The sequence below is a fragment of the Nycticebus coucang genome, chromosome X, assembly GCF_027406575.1.
Source record: "Nycticebus coucang isolate mNycCou1 chromosome X, mNycCou1.pri, whole genome shotgun sequence".
Lineage (NCBI taxonomy): Eukaryota > Metazoa > Chordata > Mammalia > Primates > Lorisidae > Nycticebus > Nycticebus coucang.
Genome location: NC_069804.1, coordinates 20,716,963 through 20,736,373, shown reverse-complemented (window position 1 = coordinate 20,736,373; position 19,411 = coordinate 20,716,963). Strand labels below are relative to the sequence as shown.

General features: G+C 44.0%; 1 protein-coding gene and 1 pseudogene across 4 annotated transcripts in view; both read left to right on the top strand.

The window, feature by feature from the left end:
• The first annotated feature begins 9,049 nt into the window (after positions 1–9,049).
• Positions 9,050–9,652, top strand: LOC128577851 (high mobility group protein B3-like; annotated as a pseudogene).
• An 8,707-nt stretch (positions 9,653–18,359) lies between these two features.
• Positions 18,360–19,411, top strand: part of SMPX (small muscle protein X-linked) — a 54,618-nt gene continuing 53,566 nt past the window's right edge. For all 4 annotated transcript variants that reach the window (XR_008377715.1, XR_008377714.1, XM_053580988.1 and 1 more), the window contains exon 1: positions 18,360–18,568. The gene's annotated coding sequence lies outside the window, so the exon portion shown is untranslated. The remainder of the gene's footprint in view (positions 18,569–19,411) is intronic.

Sequence of the window (19,411 nt, the reverse complement as noted above, 5' to 3'; positions counted from 1 at the left end):
CCCCTGTTTAAAAAGTTTGAGGACATCTGCGTAAGTGATCTAACTTTGGCTAGGTCTTTCCTTCTACCCTCTGACTTGCTGCATTAAAGCCACATGGTTGAGTGTGCCAAGCACTTACAACTTCTATAGTTATTATTCTTCAACCTGCTTCTGAGGTGATATTAAGAGGATGAATCTAAGAGAAAATTCTTAGGGGACTCAGGAATATCCAAATTTATCTTTTTTTTTTTTTTTTTTTTCTGTAGAGTCAGAGTTTCACTCTATCGCCCTCGGTAGAGTGCTGTGGCATCACACAGCTCACAGCAACCTCCAACTCCTGGGCTTAGGCGATTCTCTTGCCTCAGCCCCTCGAGTAGCTGGGACCACAGGCGCCCACCACAACGCCCGGCTATTTTTTGGTTGCAGTTTGGCCTGGACTGGGTTTGAACCTGCCACCCTCAGTATACGGGGCCAGCGCTGCCCCCAAATTTATCTTTTACTAGTAAGTATCATCTGCCTTCCCACCCACTGTCAAATGTGGCCCTTAAGATAAATAGATGCAGGCAGTGCCTATGGCTCAGTGAGTAGGGCGCCAGCCCATTATACTGAGGGTGGCTGGTTCAAACCCAGCCCCGGCCAAACTGCAACAAAAAAATAGCTGGGCATTGTGGTGGGCGCCTGTAGTCCTAGCTACTCGGGAGGCTGAGGCAAGAGAATTGCCTAAGCCCAAGAGCTGGAGGTTGCTGTGAGCTGTGATGCCATAGCACTCTATTGAGGGTGATAAAGTGAGACTCAGTCACTAAAAAAAAAAAAAGATAAATAGATGAACACAAGAGGCAAACCAGGCTCTATTACTTCCTCGGCTGTGTCTCTAAATCACACTGCAAACTCATGGACATCATGGAAAATTCCTTTACCTTGGCTAAGTTCACCTAAAAAGCCAGTCTTCTCCTTTTCTAAGTGCAAACCTAAGTTTAGTCTTGGCCCTTCCAAGTGAGGACAGCCACACCTTCCACCTGTACAGGAGTAAATGGAATGAGAGAGACCCGGCAAATGAGCATATTTGTCTGAGGGAGCAGAACTGCTACCCAAACCTTTTAATACAGGGACCATGAGGTGGGTGGTCATGGCAGAGAAAAAAATTGGAAAGAAGAGTCAGTGGCTTGGGGAAGGGGAGACAGAGACAGGCAGACAGACAGAGAGAAAGAATGATAAGGAGAAGCAGGGCACAGAAAGAGACAACTGCAAAGAGATCTTGGGAACGTGACAGAGAGCACAGCCAGGGCAGAAAGGTAGCTGGTGACAAAGTGCCCATGGCAGGAGGAGCCAGTGGCCTTAGGGCAGCAACTTAAAACTTAAACTAAGCTGCACAGTGCTATGTTCCTCCTCCATACCCCCTAACCCTGTACACCTCAGCCTTTTGTACGTGGTGAAGTGGGGCATGAAGGGATCGGGTGATTTGCAGGGTGGGGCCTGTGGCAAGGCTGCTGGATGCACACGGGGGTGGACCTAGGGCAAGTGGGGCTGAAATCCAGCCCAGCATGAAATGCCAAGCCCTGTAGCTGTGGGGCTGTATCCTCTTGGGGTGGGGGTATATTGAAGACAGCGTGGTTTCCCTGGAGCTCTGTCCTTGTGCTTTATCTGGCTTATGCTTCTTGATGTTTCTGTTGATATGAAGTAACCCAGGCTTGAATTACTGAGCTTCTACTAAACGTGGTGGGGCATTGTGCTGGCTGCTGGGGATCCCATTGTCAACAAACAGATGTACTTTTGATCTCATTGTTTTCCATCCCTAAAGGAGAATTCCCACCCATTCTTTAAGTGGCAGTGTACACCTCATAGCATCCTTGGGGAAGCTGCTGTAGCTGCTGTTGACGCTAGCTCCCTGGCCCCCAATCTATGTCTCTTCTCCAGCATCTTTCTCCTTCACTAACTTAGGGCATTTTCTGGCACTGTGGATCCTTGCTCAGCTGCATGTAGGCCAGGGGATATTTGGCAATGTCTGGAAATATTTTTGGTTGTCACTCAGTGGTGGGGATGAAGTAGTACTAGCTTCTACACATGTAGTGGGTAGAGACCAGAGATGCTGTTGAACATCCTGCAGTGCACAGGACAGCCCTGTAAGAGAGGGTGAGCTGGCCCCAAGGTCAATAGTGCGGAGGTGGAGAAACCATAATGTAGGTACAGCTTACAAGTGAGTGGTGGGTGGGGGGTGTTAATGCTCCTGAAAGATATCCCTGAAGAATGAGGGACAGAGCCAGTGGGTAAATACCCAAGGCTCCCTAGCCTCTGGAGAGAGAATTCTGAGATGTGTTTTACACAGTTCCTCAAAGGTTCCCAGTAGGACTGAGCCTCAGTTGTCCACAAAAGCCAGTTGCTCATTATAGCACTCTTTGTTGTCTTTTAAAAACATCTTTCTGTCTTATTCCCCCTACTCCCTCACTTCTACTCTTGGGGATCACCTCCCAAATCAACTGCCTGTACCCAAATCCTTCTCTCAGTATCTGCTTTTATTTATTTATTTTTTGAGACAGAGTCTCACTATGTCACCCTTAGTAGAGTGCTGTGGCATCACAGCTCACAGCAACCTCAAACTCCTGGGCTGAATTGATTCTATTGTCTCAGCCTCCCAAGTAGCTGGGACTACAGGTGCCCTCCACAATGCCTGGCTATTTTTTGTTGCAGTTATCATTGTTGTTTGGCTGGCCTGGGCTGGGTTCAAACCCGCCAGCCTTGGAGTATGTGGCTGGCACTGTAACCACTGTGCTATGGGCGCCGAACCATGCTTTTATTTTTAATTTTTTTTAGTTAAAAAAAATTTTTTTTTGAGACAGAGTCTCACTTTGTTGTCCCTGGTTAAGTGCACTGGCATCATTGCTCACAGCAACCTCAAACTTTTGGGCTCAAAGATCCTCTTGTCTCAGTCTCCCTAGTAGCTGGGACTACAGGTGCCAGCCACAACACCAGCTGTTTTTTTAGAGACAGGGTCTCACTCCAGTTCAGCCTGGTCCCGAACTCCTGAGCTTAGGCAATCCACCCCCTTCGGCATCCTAGCATCTCCTTTTAGAGGCACCCAGATTAAGACAGAAGTCTTCCTGGATGTCCACACAGATCAGGTTTCTCTAGCTTGAGCATATCTGTTCCTCTTTGAAGTAATTACTCAGTCAATGTCATCCTCCTCCATAGACTGTTGACTCTGTAAGGACATTTTTTTTTTTTTTTGAGACAGAGTCTCACTATGTCACCCTCTGTAGTGTGCCATAGTGTCACAGCTCACAGCAACCTCAAACTCTTGGGCTTAAGCAATTCTCTTGCCTCAGCCTCACAAGTAGCTGGGACTACAGGTGCCTGCCCACAACGCCTGGCTATTTTTTGTTGCAGTTGTCATTGTTGGTTAGCTGGGCTGGACTGGGTTCAAACCCAGCAGCCTCAGTGTATATGTGGCTGACGCTGTAACCACTGTGCTATGGGCACTGAGCCTGTAAGGACAGTTTCTATGCCTGACTTATTCAGTGCTGTATTTTCATGGCCTAGCGCAGTACTCAGAACACAGAAAGTATTCAAAAAAAAATTGTTGAATGACTGAATAAATAAAGGCGTGGTGAGCTCAGGCTTTCTTCCTTTTAATTCGGAGCCTCTTTAATATATTAATACCTTCCCTTATACTTTGAATGGCTTAACAAGACAACAGGAAAACCTACAAGAGAGTGGGAGGTCAGGTCTTGGGTGACTTGATGGCAATGTTCTTTGGGCTAAAATGAGGGCATTTTGTCAAATTTTTCAGATTTGGGGTTAGGATCTTGGAATATTCAATGTAGTTTGAGAACATTCACAATAGTTTTGTTTAACAAAGCAGAGACTCAAAACCTGTAACATAATAAAGAGGATTATCTCAAGACTCACAGGAAAATAGACAAGTTGGAAACAATGGGAGATTTTAGTGAAGGAAAAGGAAAGGAAAATGATATTGATGTAGCATCTCCTAGGTGCCCGGCCCTGTACTTTAGTTCCATTAGCTCACTTAGAGGTAGGTATTTGCACCCAAATTTGATCCTTGACTGGTCCCTCTTCAAGGTTGATGGTGTTTTCTGTTGCAGCACGAGGTGATGGTGGGTAGCTGTCCACAGACTGCATAGATGTGAAGCTAGTATGGTGGGTGTGGGCAGCCACTGAGTGAGAGGCTGAATGGGATGCCCTTTGGGGGTTTTTACAATGTTATGATTTGCTGACTGGACTGACTGTGGGTTCTCTATCCAGCCTCCTTGGTTGGCTCATCGGTTTCAGCCCAGAGGTAGCAGGAATTTTCACTTTTTTTTTTTTTTGAGACTGAATCTCACTATGTTGCCCTCGGTAGGGTGCCGTGGTGTCACAGCTCACAGCAACCACTAACTCTTGGGCTTAATCCATTTCCTTGCCTCAGCCTCCCAAGTAGCTGGGACTACAGGCGCCTGCCATAATGCCCAGCTATTTTGTTGTTGTTGTTGCAGTTGTCATTGTTGTTTTCGCTGGCCCAGGCAGGGTTTGAACCTGCCAGCCTCTGTATGTGCCCATTGCCCTACCCACTGAGCTATGGGAGCCGCCAATTTTCACATTCTTTACTTGCCTTTTGTTGCTTCTCATTAGCTAAGTCTTTCTCTAGGAGCTGTAGAGTCTCTGGCATTTACTATATTTCATCTAATAAGCTTCTGGTTGGATGATACATAGTTATCTTATGTAGCCCTAAGAAAGAAAAAACAATGCTAAATATCTTCATAAGACACCATAAGTTTTAACTAGTGTCAATTCCAGACATATTAAAATGTGAAAAATGCTGTAGTCCCAGCTACTCGGGAGGCTGAGGCTAAGCCCAGGCGTTGAAGGTTGCTGTGAGCTGTGTGACTCCACGGCACTCTACAAAAAAAATTACATAAATAGATAAAAATAAAATGCGAAAAATGTGTATCTTAAAGTCCATGAACTATTCCCATGACCTCAGACACAGTTATCAAAATTAGAGCAATATTCTTGACGCCCCCCTCCTTATCATCAACACATACTTAGTGGGTACCTGCTATGGGTAAGGCTCTGGGCCAGATGGTTTAAAAGGAATACAAGATATCTGGAACCAGAGACTCAAATTAAATCTTGGTGAGGTAGTTTTAAAATATGACCAGACATTCTGTAACACTTCTGCTTAAAGGTAGGGGTGCATTCCTCTTTTGAATCTGTGCAGGCTTGTGACTGCTTCAACCAGTAGAGTACAGCAGAAGTATTACTATGTGACGTCCAAGGATGGGCATAAAAGGCCATGCAGCTTCTGGTTTTATATTGCCCTGAACCCTGAACCTCCATGTAAGACATCAACTACTTTGAGGCCACTGCCCTGGGTAGGCAGTCTGGTTAATAATCCCTGACCAAGGGGTGCCAGTCACGTGAGTAAAGCAGCAATCTTTGAAGTGGATTCTTTGGTCCCAGCTCATCCAGCGACCAGAATAAGGGTAATAATTCCATGTAGAAGTCAAGTAATCCTAGGCTGTGCTTCAGCCCAAACCCAAACTTATGTACTTTTACATAGTAAGTTTGTTTTCTGCTCACATTAGAGTATCACTTGGGTTGAGTAGTCTTTGTCCATCTTGCAGCCATAACATCTGAGACAATGGCTTTAAATTGCTACAGGTGGGGAATAAAGGTCTGGATTGCATAGGATGTTTTGAAGGGGCGGGCCTAGAATGGCTTGCAGCATTATAGTGTTTCTCAAAAAGTCCAAGGACCAGGCTTAAAGATTTTTTAAATCCATTATGGACCAATACTTTTGTAAAGTATAACAAAAAATGAATTCCTAGGAAAAGGAAATACTGCTTGGTATAGTTGCAATATCAAATAGCTATAAAAGCCCCTAAGTGCTACTTTAAAATGTCTGTATTTAGCTCATTTGCAAACTGGTAACAAATAGTTTGCAAATGAGCACTGGTCTATGGACCACATTTAGAGTAGCACTGGCTTAGAGCAACTGAGCCTGCATCTTACTGGCTAGAACTCAACCACATGGCCCCAGTCCAATTGTGAGTGAGCCTGGAAAACACAGTATCCTGGGTACCAGGAAGAGGGTACCATGTGCTGAATTTTAAACATTGTCTCTGTGACATACTTTAAGTTCAGGTTTTATTTCTTTCTTCTCTTTACAAGGACCCAGTTGTTTACAAATTTATTGTGTCATTTGTATTCATAGGTCTAGTTATTTTTAAAAAAATTTTAAAAAGGACTCTGCATGGGCAGGAGGGAAAGGAGACCAGGGAAATTGCCCTTTATAGTGTGTGGTGCAATTGTGATTCTCCCCAGTTTTACAGCTCCTGACCTTGGGTAAAATTCCATGTGGGTAAAATCTCATTCAAGGGTACAGCAGGGATGCATGTGCCAGGATGGCTACTGTTACTGCTTTAGTCCTTGGAGGAGTACCCCCCTTTTCTTATCCCATCTACCATGTGTCACCAAAAGGACTAGAATTACCTCATTTTTGGAAAAGAGCCAGGTTATAGAGGTCTCATGTGACAAAGTAGGAAAATGTAACTCTAAATCTATTTATAGGCTGACAAAACCCTGCAAAAATAGTCCATTTCAACACTCATTAGAAAATGACCAATAAGAAACGGATCTCAACATTGCAGTATAACTTTGTAAGACTGATCCAAATCAATTAGGCCTTTTAGAAACAAGATGTCAATGTAGTTAAGTACAAGTTTGTGAGGCTTATATGCCATAATGGACAGCTGTGCAGGGACAGATAATGACCTCATGCTCTTCCCAGATCTCCTTCCCCTGTTTGTTGTCTGCTCCTGGCTTCAATGTGCTTTTGCTTACAACACCTTAGCGCCCTTTTGGAGGCCTGTCCTAGGGCTTCTGGACCATACCTTTCCAGCTGGTAAAGAAAGCCAGAAGCTCTTGGAATTTGTTCCCCTGGGCAGCCCTTAACCAGTGACTGATGAGCACAGGAGTATGACAGCCTCCATGCCTTTACCTGGGTTGGGACAAGAGAATACCTTCTGTGGGACCTGAGATCACACTCTTGTGTTTCAGTTTTTCCTGGAATCACTTTATAAAATAAATCACTTGTACACAAATCCTCATTCCAAGATCTTCTGGGGAGCCCAACTGAAGACATGTGTTTTTTAGAACCAGCGCCCCAACAAAGCAGTCTCCATGCTGATGAAACAGCCATTTTCAAGGCAGCCTCAGCTGGATTTTCAACATTTCTGGGCAATCTGTTCAGTTCTTCCCAATTTCCTACACCTGATTTCTTCTTGGAGCCCCTTGGAAAGTTGGGGTAGGCCTTCAGGTGGCTTTTATTCTCCCTGTTCTCCTTTCTGAGCCCCACAGACTCTCACAGACTTTTTGGTATCAGCTTTCTGCTTTAGGTCCTTCTCAAAGGAAAGAACATCTCTTCCTGTCTCTGGAGGTTGGATTTCGCCCCCAATTCTAGACCTTGCTCATCAATTACCTCCTCTTGACCTCTGTCACTCTCTTCACCTTGGCTTATGAACATGTTTAAGTATTGCCAACATTGAGATAAGATACAGCCAAAATAATTTCTCTCTATATTGGATATCTCCAAACCCAGCTATTATCCTTTTCATTCTTTTTTCTTTTTTTACTATCCTTTTCTTAAGAGTTCTTAGTCAAGGATCTTAGAAAAGATGGATCCACTTGCTACCTTAACCCTTCATTCATGCCACACCCCACAGTGACCTGGTTTTTGAACAGTCCTCACAATCGATTGTAACTTTCTCTCTGAGGTCAACATGGTTTTTTATGTGCCAGGCCCAATGTCAAGTACTTAAGATGTGTACCTCATTTTTGCTGCTACCTTTGCTTCTCCTCAATTCACCATTATTCTTTTAAATCTCATGATCCAAATCTGAAATGCCACTTTTCCATCCTGCCATATCCAATTCATTAGTAAGGATACTTTTTTTTTGTAGAGACAGAGTCTCACTTTATCACCCTCAATAGAGTGCCATGGCGTCACACAGCTCACAGCAACCTCCAACTCCTGGGCTTCGGTGATCCTCTTTCCCAAGCCTCCTGAGTAGCTGGGACTACAGGCGCCCACCACAACATCCGGCTATTTTTTTGTTGCAGTTTGGCCGGGGCCGGGTTCGACCCTGCCACCCTGGGTATATGGGGCTGGCGCCCTACCCACTGAGCCACAGGTGCTGCCCTAGTAAGGATACTTTTGACTCTGTTACTAAAATGACATTTTGAACCTCTCTTGTTCCTTTGTCTCCACTGCCAACACCACAGATCAGGTCACCATCCTCTCTATACTTTTCATTGTTTTTCCTCCCCTCCTCCCCTTCTTCTAGTGCAGTCCATTTCCATATAGCAGGAATACAGAGCTCAGTAATGCTCAAGCCTCAACCAGGCATTGTGGCTCATGCCTGTAATCCTAGCACTTTGGGAGGCTGAGGTAGGAGGATCATTTGAGGTCAGGATTTTGAGACAAGCCTGAGCAAGAGTGAGACCTAATCTTTACAAGAAATAGAGAAACTGGCTTGGTGCCCATAGCACAGTGGTTATGGCACCAGCCACATACACCGAGGGTGGTGAGTTCAAACCCAGCCCAGGCCAGCTAAACAACAATGACAACTGCAACAAAAAATAGCCGGGTGTGTGGCGATGCCTGTAGTCCCAGCTATTTGGGAGGCTAAGGCAAGAGAATTGCTTAAGCCCAAGAGCTGGAAGTTGCTGTGAGCTGTGATGCCATAGCACTCTACTGAGGGCAACACAGTGAGACTCTGTCTCAAAAAAAAAAAAAATAAATAAAAAGAAAGAAAGAAAAGAAAAGAAAGGAAAAGAAATAGAAAAACTAACCAGACACTGTGGTGTACGACTGTAGTCCCAGCTACTCGGGTGGCTGAGTCAGGAGGATGGCTTGAGTCCAGGAATCAGAGACTGCAGTGAGCTATTGTGATACCACTGTACTCCAGCCTGGACAACAGAGTGAGACCTTGTCTCCAAACAAAACAAAACAAAACAAAAACAAGGCCATGTGTCGTGCCCTGTGCTGCCCAGACTAGCGAACAATACCGTCAAGATGGCTAAAGGTGACCCCAGGAAACCAAAGGGCAAGAAGTCTGCCTATGCTTTCTTTGTGCAGACATGCAGAGAAGAACATAAGAAGAAAAACCCAGAGGTCCCTGTAAATTTTGCAGAATTTTCCAAGAAGTGCTCTGAAAGGTGGAAGGCAATGTCTGGGAAAGAGAAGTCTAAATTTGATGAAATGGCAAAGGCTGATAAAGTCCGCTATGATCGGGAAATGAAGGATTATGGACCAGCTAAAGGAGGAAAGACGTAGAAGGACCCTAATGCCCCCAAGAGGCCACCGTCTGGATTTTTCCTCTTCTGTTCAGAATTCCGCCCCAAGATCAAGTCTACAAATCCTGGTATCTCTATTGGAGATGTGGGAAAAAAGCTGGGTGACATGTGGAATAACTTAAGTGACAGCGAAAAGCAACCTTACATCACTAAGGCAGCCAAGCTGAAGGAGAAGGATGAGAAGGATGTCGCTGACTGTAAGTCTAAAGGAAAGTTTGATGGCACAAAGGGTCCCACTAAAGTTGCCAGGAAAAAGGTGGAAGAGGAAGATGAAGAAGACGAGGAAGAAGAAGAAGAAGAGGAGGAGGAGGATGATGAATAAAAAACTGTTTATCTGTCTCCTTGTGAATACCTTAGAGTAGGGGAGCGCCGCAAATGACACATCTCTTAATTGAGAAATGTCTATTGCCCTCATTAGGTTTAATCACAAAATTTAATCACGATCATATTGTAGTCTCCAAGTGCTCTAGAAATTGTCAGTGGTTTACATGAAGTGGCCATGGGTGTCTGGAGCACCCTGAAACTGTATCACAGTTGTACATACTTCCAAACATTTTTAAAATGAAAAGGCACTCTCTCGTAGTCTCCAAGTGCTCTAGAAATTGTCAGTGGTTTACATGAAGTGGCCATGGGTGTCTGGAGCACCCTGAAACTGTATCACAGTTGTACATACTTCCAAACATTTTTAAAATGAAAAGGCACTCTTGTGTTCTCCTCACTCTGTGCACTTTGCTGTTGGTGTGACAAGGCATTTAAAGATATTTCTGGCATTTTTTTTTTTTTAATTTGTAAGGTGGTGTTAACTATATGGTTATTGGCTAGAAATCCTGAGTTATCAACTGTACATATCTATAGGTTATAAAAAGAACAAAACAACCGAGACCAACTCTTGCTGCTCCTTGCTTGGCGTTAAGGCCCTGGGGAAAGATGCCCTCCTGAGGGGCCCTAGCTCAGGGCATGCACTGTGAGCTGCACCTGTTGACACTGCGGCGGGTGTCCATTTAGCTTCAGGTTGTCTTGTTTTTGTATATAGTGACATAGCATTCTGCTACCATTCTTAGCTGTGGACAAAGAGGGGTCAGCTGGCATGAGAAGTGTTTGGATTTTTTTTTTTTTTTAGTTAAGTGCGGTAGTTTTTAAATTGTTTGTTTTAAAACAAACCGTAGAACTTTTCATTGTTGGCAAAGCGGCAAGCAGAAGAGCCATTGCATCAATGAAAGTTCAAGAACCTTCTGTTCTTAAACACATTTGCAATGTTCTGTTATTTTTTATATGTTTAGAATGCTGAAATGTTTTTGAAGTTAAATAAACAGTATTACATTTAAAAAACAAAACAAAACAAAAACAAAAACAATCAAACAATAGCTTAAGCCAGGTACCTCCACTGCTTAAATCCTTCTAAAGATTTCCACTACATATAGGATAAACCAGCACCTCTTGCCAAAATGGCCTACAAAGGCCCTGCTAGCCTCTGCCTAGTTTTCTCTTCTCATCTCATGCCAATTTCCTGTGTGCTCAGGCCACACTGTTTTCCTTTGCGTTCTGACAACATACTTTCCTATCTTAGGGCCTTTACACATGCAGCCTCGTATGCTGTGGTGTCATAGCTCACAGCAACCTCAAACTCCTAGACTCAAGCAATCCTCTTGCCTCAGCCTTCTGAGTAGCTGGGACTACAGACACCTGCCACAATGCTCAGCTAGTTTTTCAGACGGGGTCTTGCTCTTACTCAGGCTGGTCTCAAATTCCTGAGCTCAAGTGATCCACCTGCCTTACCCTCCCAGAGTGCTAGGATTATAGGCATGAGCCACCATGCCCGCCCTCTCTAACCTTCTTGTTATTGAAAGCTACTGGCCCTGGGAGCACAGGTAGAGCCATTACTTGATGCTACGATATGTAGTATAGAGAACTGCAGCCAGTTCCTTAGTCAGAAACCATCTACTTCATTACTTGGGTTTTACCAGTATTTTGATATGTTTTATTTTTATTGTTATCAACTGAATATCCTTTTAATATAAAATCATCTAGGCCTTATGAAATGTTAGGACTACTATGATGGATGTTACGGAAAATGTTGAATTACTTTCTGTCAAAGCCAAGAGCCTGGATTGGACAAATGAAGCTGTGGGCCAGGTGGGGGTAAGGAAGGCAGGACAGGCCACACTTGCACGCCTGTCTTTTTAAGAACTACCAGGAAAGGAAGCATGTCACCACACAGCATGCATCCCAGGGGGCAAACCTTGTCACCTGTTCTCCTGGATTAAAAACCAGCATTGAGCTGGCATTCTTCCTTTTTCTCTTTGGGATGCCATGTCATTCTCTTGCTCCTTTTCTCTTCCCCCCTCCTCTTCCCTTCTCTCACTCCCTGCTTTCTGCTATCTTCTTTCTCATCTCTTGCCCCACTCTTCCTCTAATATAAAATAAATTTATACTTTTATGTCCTAAAAACTAAAAGCATTGATTTGATCATAGTCATGATGTCAAAAATGAAACTTTAACATAGAAGTAAAATGGGAGAATAAAGTATTTTCATAGATCATAATTTTGTTTTTCATAATCCTTTCTAGCTAATCATTTATCATTTGTTAACTTTTCTTCTGTCAGCCTATAATGGGTTTTTGGTTACATGTTTATATATAATGGTACCAAGAGTTATCTATTAATTCACTTATAAACTTCCATAATATGATGTATTTTACCATTTTCCCAAACAATAGGCAGACCTAGGATAGAATAGAATGAAGCGAAGAGGAACCCAGAAGAAGTCTATAATTTGGAGCACATGATAAGAGTCTTTTTTTTTTTAAATTTCAGGTTAATGTGAGGGTACAGACAACTAGGTTACAATGTTTGCATTTGTTAGGTAGAGTCCCTCTTGTAGTTGTATCCTGCACTCAGGAGGTGTGCCTTGTACCCTTACATTGTGCCCCTTCAGTGGGAGCACACCTATCCCCTCCCTCCTCCCTCCCCCTCTTACCCTTCCCCCCCAGCACAAATTGAATTGAGTTTTTCTCTTATGTGGGCATGTATTAGATCGTCTACTGGCTTCATATTAGTATTGAGTACATTGGACACTTGCTTTTCCATTCTTGTGATACTAAGAAGAATGTATACCATGGAATACTATTCAGCCATAAAAAGACAGAGACTTTACATCTTTTGTATTAACCTAGATGGGGATGATAAGAGTCTTATTCATGAGGGCATTCACAGACGGGGTGACGGTATGAGAGACCACAGCTCTCTCTGTTGGTCTGTGTGTAGAGGAACAGGGGAGGCATATGAATACCTAGATTACAGTTTAAACTCTACCACCTCTTCGGCATGCGACTTGACCTTTTTTTTTTTTGTTAAGCAGGCCTAGCTGAGGTTTGAACTCACTGCCCCTAGTGCGCAGGGCCTGAGCTCTAACCACTGACCTATAGAGCCCAGCTAATGACTTGGCCTTTTCAGTGTATTTTGTCATTTATAAAATGGAGATAAATAAATAACACCTGCTTCATGAGGAGGCGAAGACTAAATGAGATGTGTGTGAAAGCATATTTTCCATTAAAGCTCTGTATGTGTGTGCACATCTTGTCTATATCACTGTTGTCTTTTTTTTCATTGCTAAGAGCATTCTGATTTTATATGGGGTATTTGATCTCAGCTAATCATTTCTGTTCTATTCACCGTCTGCAGTTTGTTTATTTCTTTAGCTTTCTTTGTAACCATGAGAGCCAGTTCCAGCCAATGAGACTAAGAGGATGTCAGCTGAGGGTTTCTGGGGAAGTTTCCTTCTTGAGAAGAAAAGCTGCTTTTCCCACCATCACTACTGTTCCTTCTGTTTGGAAGCTTATGAAAGAGCCCAATTCTTGGATCTGTGGTAGCCATCTTGGGCACATGAGGTAAGAAGCATGAGGATGAAAAGACTTGTTGAGAGTGATAGAGGAGAGGAACTGGGAAGAGTTTTTTTTTTTTTTTTTTTTGGACTTCATAGAATTTCTGAACCAACTCAGAACTACCTCCTTTCAGATTCCCAGGCTCATGAGATGATTAAATGACATTGTTGACTGAGCCACTCCTAGTAGGTATTCTGTTACTTATAACCAATTGCGTTCTAACTGATGCCATATTTATACTTAATGTGCTGATGTGGGGCATAAATGTGAGTGTGGCTCCTTGAGGGTACTATGGCATAACAGGAAAGGGCACTAAATTCGACAGTTAAAAGCTGGAGATAACTGGCTCTGAATCAATACTGTGAACCTTGAGTCTCTGATTTATAAAATGGGAGCGATACCACTTAACCCGCAGGGCTATTGGGAAGACCAAATACAATAATACAAGTGGAAGTGCTTTGCAACTGAACAAGGACTATGTAGATGTAAGATGTTGTTGGATATCCCACTGCTCTTAGTGGAGGAGAGATGAAGGCGTAAAGGTCAGGATGACCTAAGTTAATTTTGGTTTTGCCACCCCCCCCACCCTGAAATATGCCAAAAGGTCTCAAGGTACCCCTTCAATTCCAGGACCCTCCAGCTCCCCATTTTCCATACTTTAAGACTCGGTTTCTTTTTCCAGTTTCTTCTCCCATCTTAATCCTCCCAACAAGAAATGGACTCTTCTTGTGCTCCATCCCCTCAGGCCCAGTTGTCACTCATTAACCTGGTATGTGTTGGTATATGTCAGGGACTTCCTCTGTTACCCTTCCCACATTGTGTCTGTTTTTGTGGGGGCCTTAAACTGATCAAGTGACAACAGTAGTAGAAATTTCAGGGAGCTATGGCAAGAGGTCAAGGAAAAGCACTTGGCTTCTTGGTGCCCGTGGGAGACCCCAGTTGGGAGGACTGTTCAGCACACAACTATTCCCCTCTCTGGGAAGGACCTAATGCATAGATGTGCACCAAAATGGCCTCCTCTATGCTAGTTGACTTTGCCCCTAGCAAAGGAGTGGGTAATTGATTCAGATTAGGGCAATCAACTCCCCAAGATCTTTAAGAATGGAGTTGGGGAAATATATTTGTCACTCTTTAGTGATGTCTGAGTTCTTGATTCTGGTTATTTCTGAGGCCCACCTGCACCCCTGCCATTCCTGTAACAATACAAAACCTTCCCAATGAACCCTTTTGTCTTGGTTTTGGTTGCCTCAACTCCAGATTCTGAACAAGGACTTAGTTGCAGGTAGTTAACTTGGGGAATGATCCCAGAGAACACAAGTGAGGGAGTGGAGAAGTGAGACAGGGAAACGAGAAAACAATAAGGGTGTATTAGTGAATGGATCCCAACTATGGACAGCTGGGGTTCAATCTTGCTGGGGACCTCTGGGAAACTGTAGACCACACCTTGGAATCATCTGACCAGAGGACAGAGAGGTGTAAACATTTATCACTTGACTTTCATCCCCATTGATTGAAATTTACCCCTAGTGGGGTTGCTCCCTGGCACTTATGGGTCATGTCCACTGCTGCTGAATGAGGAGAGAGCCCCAGTACAGAGAAGGAGAGGCCTACAGGGTTTTGAGGTAGGAAGTTGGTAGCATACTAGGAATTGTCTACAGCTGCAAGAGAACTCAGGTGGGCAGAACCAATACTGAGAAAGGCATTGACAATGTCTGCCTCACCTCTTCTTGGCTTAAACTACTTTGCTTTTGTATTTCTGTCACTTGTGACCAACAGAGCCCTGGTTATGCAGCTCACCTCAGATCTTCCCACAGAGGCAGCCATGCCCATAATGGGCTAGCATTGTTGCCAGGAGCAGTTTCCTTGACATATACCCTTTCAGTGGGAACTGATAGGTCTGTGGGGGCAAAAGGACTGGACAAAATGTATGAGTTGACCGCAGGGGAAAGGGTTAAAAACAGGTCATTGTTGGGTGGCACCTGTGGCTCAAAGGAGTAGAGCGCCAGCCCCATATCCCGGAGGTGGCGGGTTCAAACCCGGCCCTGGACAAAAACTGCAACAACAACAACAAAACCCCCAGCTCATTGTTGTTGGTCAATGGAGTGATGCCATCTTTTGTCTGGTGAAGAGCTCTGAACAGAGCTACAGAAGTAGCCAAACACTGGAAATATTAAAGACTCGCACTATATTCTCTTCTCCAGTGTACAAATAACTCACTTTTGGCACCATATTGTCTCAAAGCATGATGTCTAAGATGAATTTTAAAGACGACTCTGTTAATCAGCACATGTATGGAACTTACACGTATACCATGGAGTACTACTCAGTCATAAAAGAATGGTGAACTAGGCTCAGCACCTGTAGCTCAGTGGTTAGGGCACTGGCCACATACACCAAGGCTGGTGGGTTTGAACCTGGCCCGGGCCTGCTACACAACAATGAAAACTACAACAAAAAATAGCCAGGCATTAGCACCTGTTGTCCCAGCTACTTGGGAGGCTGAGGCAAGAGAATTGCTTAGCCTGAGAGTCTGAGGTTGTGAGCTGTGATGCCACAGCACTCTACTAAGGCAACATAGTGAGACTCTGTCTCAAACAAAACAAAACAAAAAAAAAGAATGGTGAACAAGTACTACCTCTTGTAAAAACCTAGATGGAACTGGAGACCATTCTTCAAGTTTCACAAGCATGGAAAAACAACACATGTGCTCACTATTAAAGTGGAATCAATCAATCAACACTCATGTGCCCATTTGGTAGCAAAACTTAGCAGAAAGCAAGCAGGTAGGGGGAGTAGGAGGGAGGGGTAAATTTATACCTAACAGGTACAATGCACGCTGTCTGGGAGAGGGGCATACTTCTAACGTTGACTCAAACTGTACTAAAGTGATTCATGTAAGCAAAACATTCACATAATACCCTGAAATAAAAAATACATAAAGCAAATTTTAAAAGAAAGTTCAAAAAAAAGAACTTAATGGTGAATCTCAAACTGAAATGAACCATAGTTGTCTGCTGACCCCCCAAATTCCCAGAAAGTTGGTTTTCTTTTTACAGAAATGAAAACAGCCAGCTGCTTCCATCTAAAATGCATTCAGCTTCAGGAACAGAAACCTGACTTCAGGGGCTCATAGAAATCAGAGCTTCTTTTCTCCACATAACAAGAGGACTAGTAGGCCGTGGTTGCTGGTAAGAGTTTGGTGGCTCAAGCTTGTAATCCTAGCACTCTGGGAGGCTGAGGCAGGTGGATTGCTTGAGCTCATGAGTTTGAGACCAGTCTGAGCAAGAGTGAGACCCTGTCTCTACTAAAAATGGAAAAACTAGCTGGGTGTGGTTGTGCATGCTTGCAATCCGAGCTACTTAGGAGGCTAAAGCAAGAGGATCACTTGAGCCCAAGAGATTGAGGTTGCAGTGAGCTATGATGATGCCATGGAACTCTACCCTGGGTGACAGAGTGAGACTCTGTCTTAAAAAAAAAAAAAAAAAAAAGAGTTCCGTGGCTTGATCATGCTGTCAGAACTGAAATGTGGGGCTCACGTTCATCTAGTAGGTGGACTTTAAGTCTGTCCACTCTGTTTAATATTTCTGTTGAAGGGAAGTTGTATGTAAAGGTAATTTCAGGGGCTGGCAAAGTTCAGAAACAATTAAAAAAGTAGTGTTAAAAATAGTGAGCATATGGGCAGCGCCTGTGGCTCAGTGACTAGGGCACCGGCCCCAGATACTGAGGGTGGCGGGTTCAAACCCGGCCCCGGCCAAACTGCATCAAAAAAACAGCTGGGCGTTGTGGCAGGCACCTGTAGTTCCAGCTACTCAGGAGGCTAAGGCAAGAGAATTGCCTAAACCCAAGAGCTGGAGGTTGCTGTGAGCTGTGACACCATAGCACTCTACCGAGGGCGACAAAGTGATATTCTGTCTCTTAAAAAAAAAGCATTTACCTCAGACTGGGCATAGTGGCTCACTCTTATGATCCTAGCACTCTGGGAGGCCGAGATGGGTGGATTGCTTGAGCAAGAGCGAGACCTTGTCTTTAAAAAATAGCTGGGCATTGTGGCGGGTGCCTGTAGTCCCAGCTACTAGGGAGGCTGAAACAAGAAAATTGCTGGAGCCCAGGAGTTTGAGGTTCCTGTGAGGTATGACACCACAGCACTCTCCTCAAGGTGACAGAATGAGACTCTGTCTCAAAAAAACAAAACAAAAAAAAAATATTTGTACCTGTTACCTGGTCTTGGCCCTTGTCATATTTAAAATAGACATTTCCTCTTTGTTTTGTTGCCTCCTGTGCTCTGGGGTCAAAAGCACTGTCTGCAGTAGAGCCAGGAGAGCAGAGTGAGCAGGACTCTGGGCCCCGGAACCACACTGGCCTATCAATTTTCCACTATTTTTTTTTTTTTTGAGACAGAGTGTCACCATGTTGCCCTCAGCAGAGTACCGTGGTGTCACAGATAACAGGAAACTCCAACTCTTGGGCTTAAGTCATTCTCTTGCCTTAGCCTCCCAAGCAGCTGGGACTACTGGTGCCTGCTACAACGCCTGGATATTTTTTTGGTTGCAGTTGTCATTGTTGTTTAGCAGGCCTGGGATGGGCTTGAACCCACCAGCTTTGATGTATGTGGTCGGCGCCCTACTCACTAACCTACAGGCACCGACCCAATTTTCTGCCATTTTTAACCTACAGAAAGGGTAACGTCATATAGTTCAACTTACGATGGATGATTATCATCATTTGGTGACTATTTATTGAGTGCTGATTATTAAATAACTATTCCCAAGTGACCAAGCTGGGATTCAAACACTGTTTGGTGCCAGTGCTCCTGCGCAGAAGCATGGAGCCTCACTACCTCCCCCAAGTTTTTGTTGAATATTCCTCATCTTCTGGCCTCCAGATAATAAAACTAAAGATAGGCTTTTCCTACTTTTTGAACTTGGCTGTACCCACTCAGAACATGTGAGAAAATGCAGCCAGCATCTTCCAGAAGATTAGGAGGGCAGTAAGATACTGTAGCCACCTCCTGGCTGACATTCGAGCCCTGCTTTCTGCACGGTCAAGCCTTTCGGAGGCAGCCAGTGTATGGCTTGTATCAAACTCTATATTTAGGAAGAACAACTGTGAGCTATGACAGGAATTCTCTTTAACACTTAGCCTTAAACCGAGTTCCCCTTCAGCCCTGAGCCAGGAGCAGCTCTCAATACTGGGAGAGGCACAGAGCACTCGAGCTATTTCAGCCACATGAAAAGCATCGGAATTGAGATCGCAGCTCAGAGGACACTGGGCGTCCCTTCCACCCTCCAAGGAGCTTTGTCTTCTTGCACCTGGCTGCTTTGGACTTTCCTTAGACAGTAAACAAATACCTAAAGCAGGTAAGCAGAAGGATCTAGCTCTGGAAACTGGGCTTTCTAAAGGAAATTTCCTTGATACCTAACATGAAGTGACTACTTATAACTTTGTAGGTTTGTAACCAGTGGGTGTAGCTTCCTTGTAAATTCACTATTCATTGGTGATATCGCTGCTTCTGTTTTATAAATTGTGAGAGGTGGGGGTACTGAAAGAATATTGAGCTAAAGGTAGTTTTCATCAATAGTGACATTAACGAAATGTCCACAGTACCGATACAATAACTGTGACCTTGAAGCTGTGCTGGCCAGGATTACAGTCGGTCAGCTGCAGACTGATTCAGGCTCTAAGCCGAGAAATAATCAGGAGAATGTGGGGCAGAGAAAAGCTATGATGCTAATTCTTTGGTTTACTTAAATGCAAATCATTGTCAGAATTTTTACACTGTACAAGTTTAAAGTGCCTTTTTCCTTTCCATAATGCCAGGCATGGTCTCGTGGTAAAGTTCTGTCAGTGACTTGTACATAGATAGAACCATCTTTTCAAAAGCTTCACTTTGGTCAGTTTTCCTGTACTCAGCAGGGTAGAGGGCAGCACTCACTGTTTTTCCTCTGTGGGCACCAGGTTCTGAAACATGGGGATGCCAAGAGTACCTCTTCCTTCTCAGTATATTTAAGGCAGAATGAATAAGGAGTTAGTCAGTCCAGACAACTGAACATCTTTCTACACCCTTATCAGTAATTATTTTTAGTTGCAGGACAGAAGACAATTCCCTCGGAGATGGAGATTTATTTGACCTTTAAAAAGCATAAACAAAGCCTTTCTCTCCAAATACTGATTTTCTTCTGAATCTCTTAAGTTAGTGATAT